This window comes from Pinus tabuliformis, chromosome Q, assembly GCF_031772625.1.
Source record: "Pinus tabuliformis cultivar Carrire ecotype Pingquan chromosome Q, CPIR1, whole genome shotgun sequence".
Lineage (NCBI taxonomy): Eukaryota > Viridiplantae > Streptophyta > Pinopsida > Pinales > Pinaceae > Pinus > Pinus tabuliformis.
Window position 1 is genome coordinate 930987855 of NC_142296.1, and position 6991 is coordinate 930994845.

Consider the following 6991-nt stretch of genomic DNA (forward strand, 5'->3'; position numbering starts at 1 on the left):
CCTACCCTTCTTTCTAGAATCCCTAGAGTGATTCTTTAACACAATTTTAATGTCAACATAGGATAACTGATAGATATCTCCCCTAGAAAACATGTTAAGGGTCTCCAACATGTCTTCCCTGGTCCCTCAAAGAAGAACTAGTTTGAGTGATTCAGGGTCAAGGGTGCAACTGGCCCTCCTATAACTCACTTGAAATCTCTCCTCGAAGTCTTCTAGGGATTCATCAAGCCCAACATTCATCCTAAAGATTGCTTCCTTGGTTTCTTTGGACCTATAGTAGTCCATGTACTTGTTAATGAAGGATTGTTTCATTTGGGCCGACATAGTGATGCTACCCCTAGGCATACCCATAAACCAGCGCAAGGTTGCATCCTTAAGGGTAGAGGGGAATTACTTTAAATTATTCTCATCAGAAGCATAGTCATAGGTCCTACAAATAACCACAAATTCAAACATGAAGGTATCAACATCCTCAAAGGTTAAGCCATGGAAGTGTGGAAGGGCAGTAGGGCTTATATTCTTCATTCTAGCCTTCCATTGGTCTCTCTAATAGGGAAAACCTCATTATACCTATTTCAGCCATATTTTGGGTAGGTGAAGATGGTTCTTCTTCTTCCCCAATAGGTTCTTAAAAAATTCCAGGTTGCTCACCTAGAGGGTCTTCTAACTCCCCTGTAGTCAAAGAGGGAAGCTAACAGTCACTGAAGAAGAGTGAAGGCTGACTGCTTGAGGGTGTGCGGGTTTTTAGTAAGAATTTTCTTGGAGTATCCCTACTCCTACAAGGCATGAAAGAAAATTTTTCTCTTTATATTTTATGTTAATTTTTCAAAATTTGTATGAAAAACAAAAAACAATGCTTAAGTAGAAACAACATCTACCTAGACACCTCCCCGAAAACAACACAAAAAAGTGGTGAGCCCTGGTATTGCACCAAGAATGTTGCAACTCCCAAAGCCTTATCAACTCAAATTATCAACCCGAGGTTCATACAAACTTGAGGTGACAATGATATATGCACAATAGATAGGATTCCACTCATGCCACCCTTAGTTATAACATTAGATCAAAAAGTGCTCAAAGACCCTTCCTTCTGTTGAATTAGAATGAAAGCTTGATAAAAGGACAAATTGGAAATTGCTTCTAGTTATGAAAATACAAATTCCATTTAATTAACTTGTAAAACCCTAACTACTCAAATCATGAAAAGACAAAGGCTAGCCTACTTGGAGAAATGAAGCTATGTTATCATGCAGAATTCATAAAATTACCTCATCTACTTGCAGAAAGGAAACTAATTTATCTTGCATAATTCATCAAACTACCAATCAAAATTGTAGGTAACATCTACCTAGTTCATTGTTGTCCATAAATCAATAACCTACTTGCATAATAAAGAGACTAACTCTACTATGTTTTTGTAGTGAAGACAAGGAAGGTTTGGAGTGGCCTAGGATATTTTCTTGATCATATTATCACAACTGGGGACATTATGCATCTATGCTAAGTCAAAATTGTAGTGTGGGTTGAAATGGATGAAGAAAAAGGTTGTTACAAGTTTGTTACAATTGATTCTTATAGGAGGCCTGTAATGTTACAGCCTAGCCAATAATGCTATAGGCAGGCCTGTAATATTATAGGCATGCTTGTAAATCTATAGGCAGGCCTGTAATTCTACAGGAGGGAATCCAAGTGGTTTTTGAGAGTGAAAACGTTGCCTTGAGGGTATGGAGAGGGTGATAATAGTTGAAGAAAATGAAAGGAGGTTGGTTTGAGACCCTAGACAAGCTCGAGACCTCTCATAGGCTTGTCTTGCACTAGGATGAGTGCTCTCGGTGACCTAGACATAATAACTTATAAAACATGGTTTTTGGGATAGAGTTTGGAGGTGGAAGGAGAAGATGAAAGAGCTCAAGATGGAAGTGGTGAAGGTTCCCTTCCCTGCAGATCGATCAACCCTGCAATTAATCACATGCATGCATCCATTTATCATTTACAAAATGAAATAACTTATAATGGAAAAGATGAGTTGAATTTAAATGACATCTAGTTCATGAAAACCATTGATCTAATCACTGAACTAACTTCTAAACTACATAAAACAAATGTAAAATAGGACAACCAACACTAATATATTTCCAAGAAATCATAAACACAATATTTTTGGGATGTGGTTGTGATACCTTCCACTCACTCTCCCACAAGAGAGGTGATCTAGAGGTTGCAACCACTAGATTTTATAGGTTAACTTCTACTAAAATGTAAGAAACTATGCATTGCTTGGAATAAAGAAGAAACATAAGTACAAGAAGAGGTACCAAAGCCTTTAGGTTGGGCTCAAAACCCTAAGGTCTTAGCCCTCTAAAACCAACTCATATGCAACTTAAAATCCAACTTCTCATTATAAAGATTGCAGGTCTATTACATCACATAAAAGTTGAAAATAACAATATCAAGCTTAGAGCTCAATAGCTACACCTGGCTGAACAAAAAATTTGAATCCTAATGAGCTCTTCCTCTAGTTTATTTATTTATACAAAAGGGAAGTTGAAACAACTCCCTTGAAAATAGGAATGGTTCCCTCCTTGATCTCGAAAATGGTGGATCTTGTCCTTCCTTGATATTCACTTGGACTAGGAGTCGCTAGGTTGCCAATGAAATTGAACTAGTGAGAGAGTATATCGTGATCCCAAGCCGATTTTCGGGAGTTAAGGAGGTGGAAAAACCCCCTAGATTGTCTCCTAGTTATCTCCATTGAGCCCCTACATAATAATAGCTTAAAAAATGCTTCATTTTCTTGCAATGAAACCACATTAGTCCACATACTTGACAAATTGTCTTTTACTCATCTTGGTAAGCATAATATAACAAGAAATGTGAATTAATGCAAGAGAAGGATAGTTTTAAGGCTGGAGGATGGTATATTAACCTTCAAAATGTACCTATTGATGGGACTCATCACTTTGCATCGCTGAAGCAATAAATTTCTATCCTGGAAATTTTGGAAAGAGATAAGACAAAGAAAAAGTATTAGATAGACATGTTATTTAGGAGCACAAAAATTGGTTCGTGTATAATATGATACAAAGAATGGAAGAAAGGGAAAAAGTTATCTGAATTTCTACAAATGAAAAAATTAGGTGATAGGACTCAAAGAAGGTGCATTAGACAACAATGGAAACATAGGAATGCCAAAGGCATCTCCTGAAAAGGATATAAAAAATTATAGACTAGTAAAAAAATAAAAAAATAAAGGGAGAAAACCATAGACAATACATAGTACACTATAACTCTTGAAATATAGTATCTTAAGGTGGATGAAAATAGGGCCAAAAAACATACCACATAAATTATTTAGAAACAACAAGGGACAAACATTAAAACCATCAACAAAACCTCAATAAAACCTTCATAAATCAACATTTCTGACAATAAAACCCTAAACATAATGTTCTCCCACCATATAAAACTATGATAATGGGAAACTTACTTCATAACCATCACAATTGAATTGACTCTATAACCATCACAATTGAATTGATTTATCTGCTCCTATAGCTCTATCCACCTCCAGGATATACCTAAAAGTAATCACAATGCAATTTCATTTTCAAAGCACACACTAGTGGGAACAATAGAGACATCATATAAAAGCTAAGATAATATACAACATAAAGAAATGGACAATATTGAGTTCCACTATAAAATGAAAGTCTCCTCTCTACCGTACATGATATTTAAAATTCATGGCTCAAATATAAACAACACCAGACAACTTCTAGGAATAGAAAAACTTTAAAAAGGTAAAATAAGTCTTTTTAACAGGAAAACATGCATGAGGGGAATAACTACAAGATATGATAAAGGCTTGAAATAAAAAAACATAATACCTATAAATCGAAATATAGAAGAAAATCCCATAAACCCTAACAACTCAGAGATAACGAAATTTATGCTATAGAAATGATAAGAGAAAATTAATAACAACCTAGAAAGAAAGGCACAACAGAAATTCCTAGAAACCCTAACTGAAATAAAATTTGATGAATGTACACCAACAAAAGTTAAGAAAATACAATATTACTGTTAACTATGAAACCTCTCAAGAATTCTTGTATGTACCAACCAAAAGCCATTTATTAAAATATCAAATAGGAAAAATCACTTTAAATTGTCAATACTTTACACTGTTGCTAACAAAAAACTATTAAAACTAAAACGATGAAAGAGTGGTAGCCATTACAAGGTAAATATAACACAATAGGTCTACAAAGGCCTAAGGAAACTTTGAAGGACCACAAATTCTTCAAAATCAACATCTACTGATAAATTATCAATGGAAGCTTAAAGATGTTAAGGTATTATGCCTATAAGAGGAAAATGTATTAGGAAAAATCATGAAACACTAGAAAAAATAATGCAAAGCCAAAAGAATACAAGGAAATGATCATTGCTCTAAAAAAATCAGCATTAATGAATTACAAGGGAAAATATAGATAAATAAAATATCTTCAACATGCCATACCTTTGAATCAAAATCTCTCTCCCAAACTCTAATTTGTCTTAATGACTTGATGGGTGCACAATCAATATTCAATACCATCAATCAATGTAGGGATTGTTTTATTTTTAAAATTGGTTTCACTTTTTATTGTTATTTTTTTAAACAAATTTCTGTTGACACCTAATCATCAGGATTGGGTGAATATAATGTAAATAAATAATAAGTAATATGAACAGTCATCGGGAGATGAAGTGAACAGTCTCTCCCTCATGTATATGATAAAGACGAACCTGAAGGAATATAATATACAAATCAATTTGTGTTGAGGAGTTACTGCCTGGTCTGACATGGTATCAGAGTGAGCTCCCAAAATTAGCTTTTGTGTTGTAACTGCTTGTATCAGTTTTCTCCCATATTCTGTCCCTCTATTCTCTGTGCTCCCTGGGCTCTTTGCCATACTGTCCATGTGGTATTTTTTATAACCACTACATAATTGTATTGTTGCATAATTGTTCTGCTCCCACTGCATAATTGTATTGCTACATAATTGTTCTGTGCCCGCTGCATAATTGTATTGCTGCATAATTGTTCTGCACCCACTGCATAATTGTATTGTTTCATAACTGTTCTGAGCGGACTGAAGGCCATCTCTGCCGTGTGTCATGATGGAGTGCTGAACCTTTGCTCATTCCACGCTGCTGGAGGTATGCTCATTCCACACTGCTGCGTTGAGAGCATGGTGTAGTTGTTGCGTTGAGAGCATGGTGTGGCTGTTGCACTGAGAGCATGGTGTGGCTGCTGCGTTGAGAGCATGGTGTAGTTGCTACGTTGAGAGCATGGTGTAGCTGTTGCGTTGAGAGCATGGTGTAGTTGCTGTGTTGAGAGCATGGTGTAGCTGCTGTGTTGAGAGCATGGTGTGGCTACGGCATTGAGAGCATTGTTGCTGGTAACCTGGACATCGTCGGAGGCTTGGGTTTGTTCTTGGACTAATCATATTACCAGATTTCTCATATATGCGTGTGGTGAAGAGATTTATTTAATAGAGATTTATTTTTTGAAGATTTATTTCATGAAGATTTATTTAAGAGCATGATTATAAAGTATGATCAGCACACCTTTGTGCCGTGAAAAGTGAACGCTTTGATACCATTCATTTTTTAGAAAAGCATCTGTCCATTTTTTTGACAAATTCCAATTACATAAGAATTCAAGTTATGATACGCGTTTGAGCAATTGACATTCTATATAGAATACAGTTTTTTTTTTTTAAAGAAACGATTAGACTGATATATTCCTTCTTGGCTGAAATGCCTCAATTCAGATTACAAAATGGGAGGAGGGGCTCAGGTTTTGCCTCATCCAGAATCCAAATAACTATCCTCTTAAAGATCTTGCTGGTTTTACATTCTGTTCTTCTTGCAGAATTTTCTATCTGTCCTAATTTAAAAATACAAACAAACTGCTTTAGAAGAAAACAATAATACATTCTTATCGGGCTGCTAGGGGATGGGGTCCCAGCCTTCTTCTCCGTCTCTTATATAATTTCCGAGAGGGAGGAGAACTGCTATATTGGCTTCAGCGTCTGCTTCTTTGTTGTTTTCCCTCTTTATGTGAAGAAATTCCAGCTTCTGGAAGGAGGATGTAAGGGTGTTGATTCTGCTCAGCAATCTAGATAGTCTTAAATCTGAGGGAGAGGATTTGTCCACCATGGCGTTTATAATAATCTGAGAATCCCCAAAAACTACTGCCTCTCTGATTCCAAAATTCTTAAGCACCTTGAGTCCCTGGAGGAGAGCTAGTGCTTCAGCTTGAATACTGGTGTTGACGCCCACTCCCCAAGCATATCTAGCTTTCGTTATACCTTCTGCACTTTTAATAACCCCACCAGCTCCAGAATTGCCAGGATTGCCTTTAGCTGCACCGTAAAAAAAGAGAGCTTTCCTCGCCTTTTTGCTGCAGAATTCGGCAAAATCTGTGTCATTTAGGTGGATTTGCCAAGGCTTTAAGGGGGGAGAGGGGTTCTTTACAGTATCTGAGAAGTGAAGATCCAGGGAGGCACCCCAGGCTATTTCTTGTTCAGTGAGGTCCTTCATGCTTAACTGATCTCCCATACATTCTTTGAGATGACTTTTAATTTTGACCCAGATTAACTTAGGAACGCTCTTCTTGTTCTTGAAAATCCTTTGGTTTCTTTCTAACCAGATATGCCAGCAGATTAACTTGGGCAGGGCGAGCCATGCATCTCTGATTTGAGAGTTCTGAACAACGCCACCTGGGTACATTCGTTTCCAATTAGAGAAAAGCTCTGAGCAGTGATTGAATGGGCCAAAATTCATGCTCCATGGGTCTAAAGCCTCCTTCCACAAATCTGCAGCGAAATTGCAGGATAACATCATGTGAGACGCATTTTCCTCTTGATTCTCACACAGAGAGCAGCAAGATGGCCCTGAGTATCCTCTTTTCCTGAGCCTGTCTTCTGTCAGGATTCTG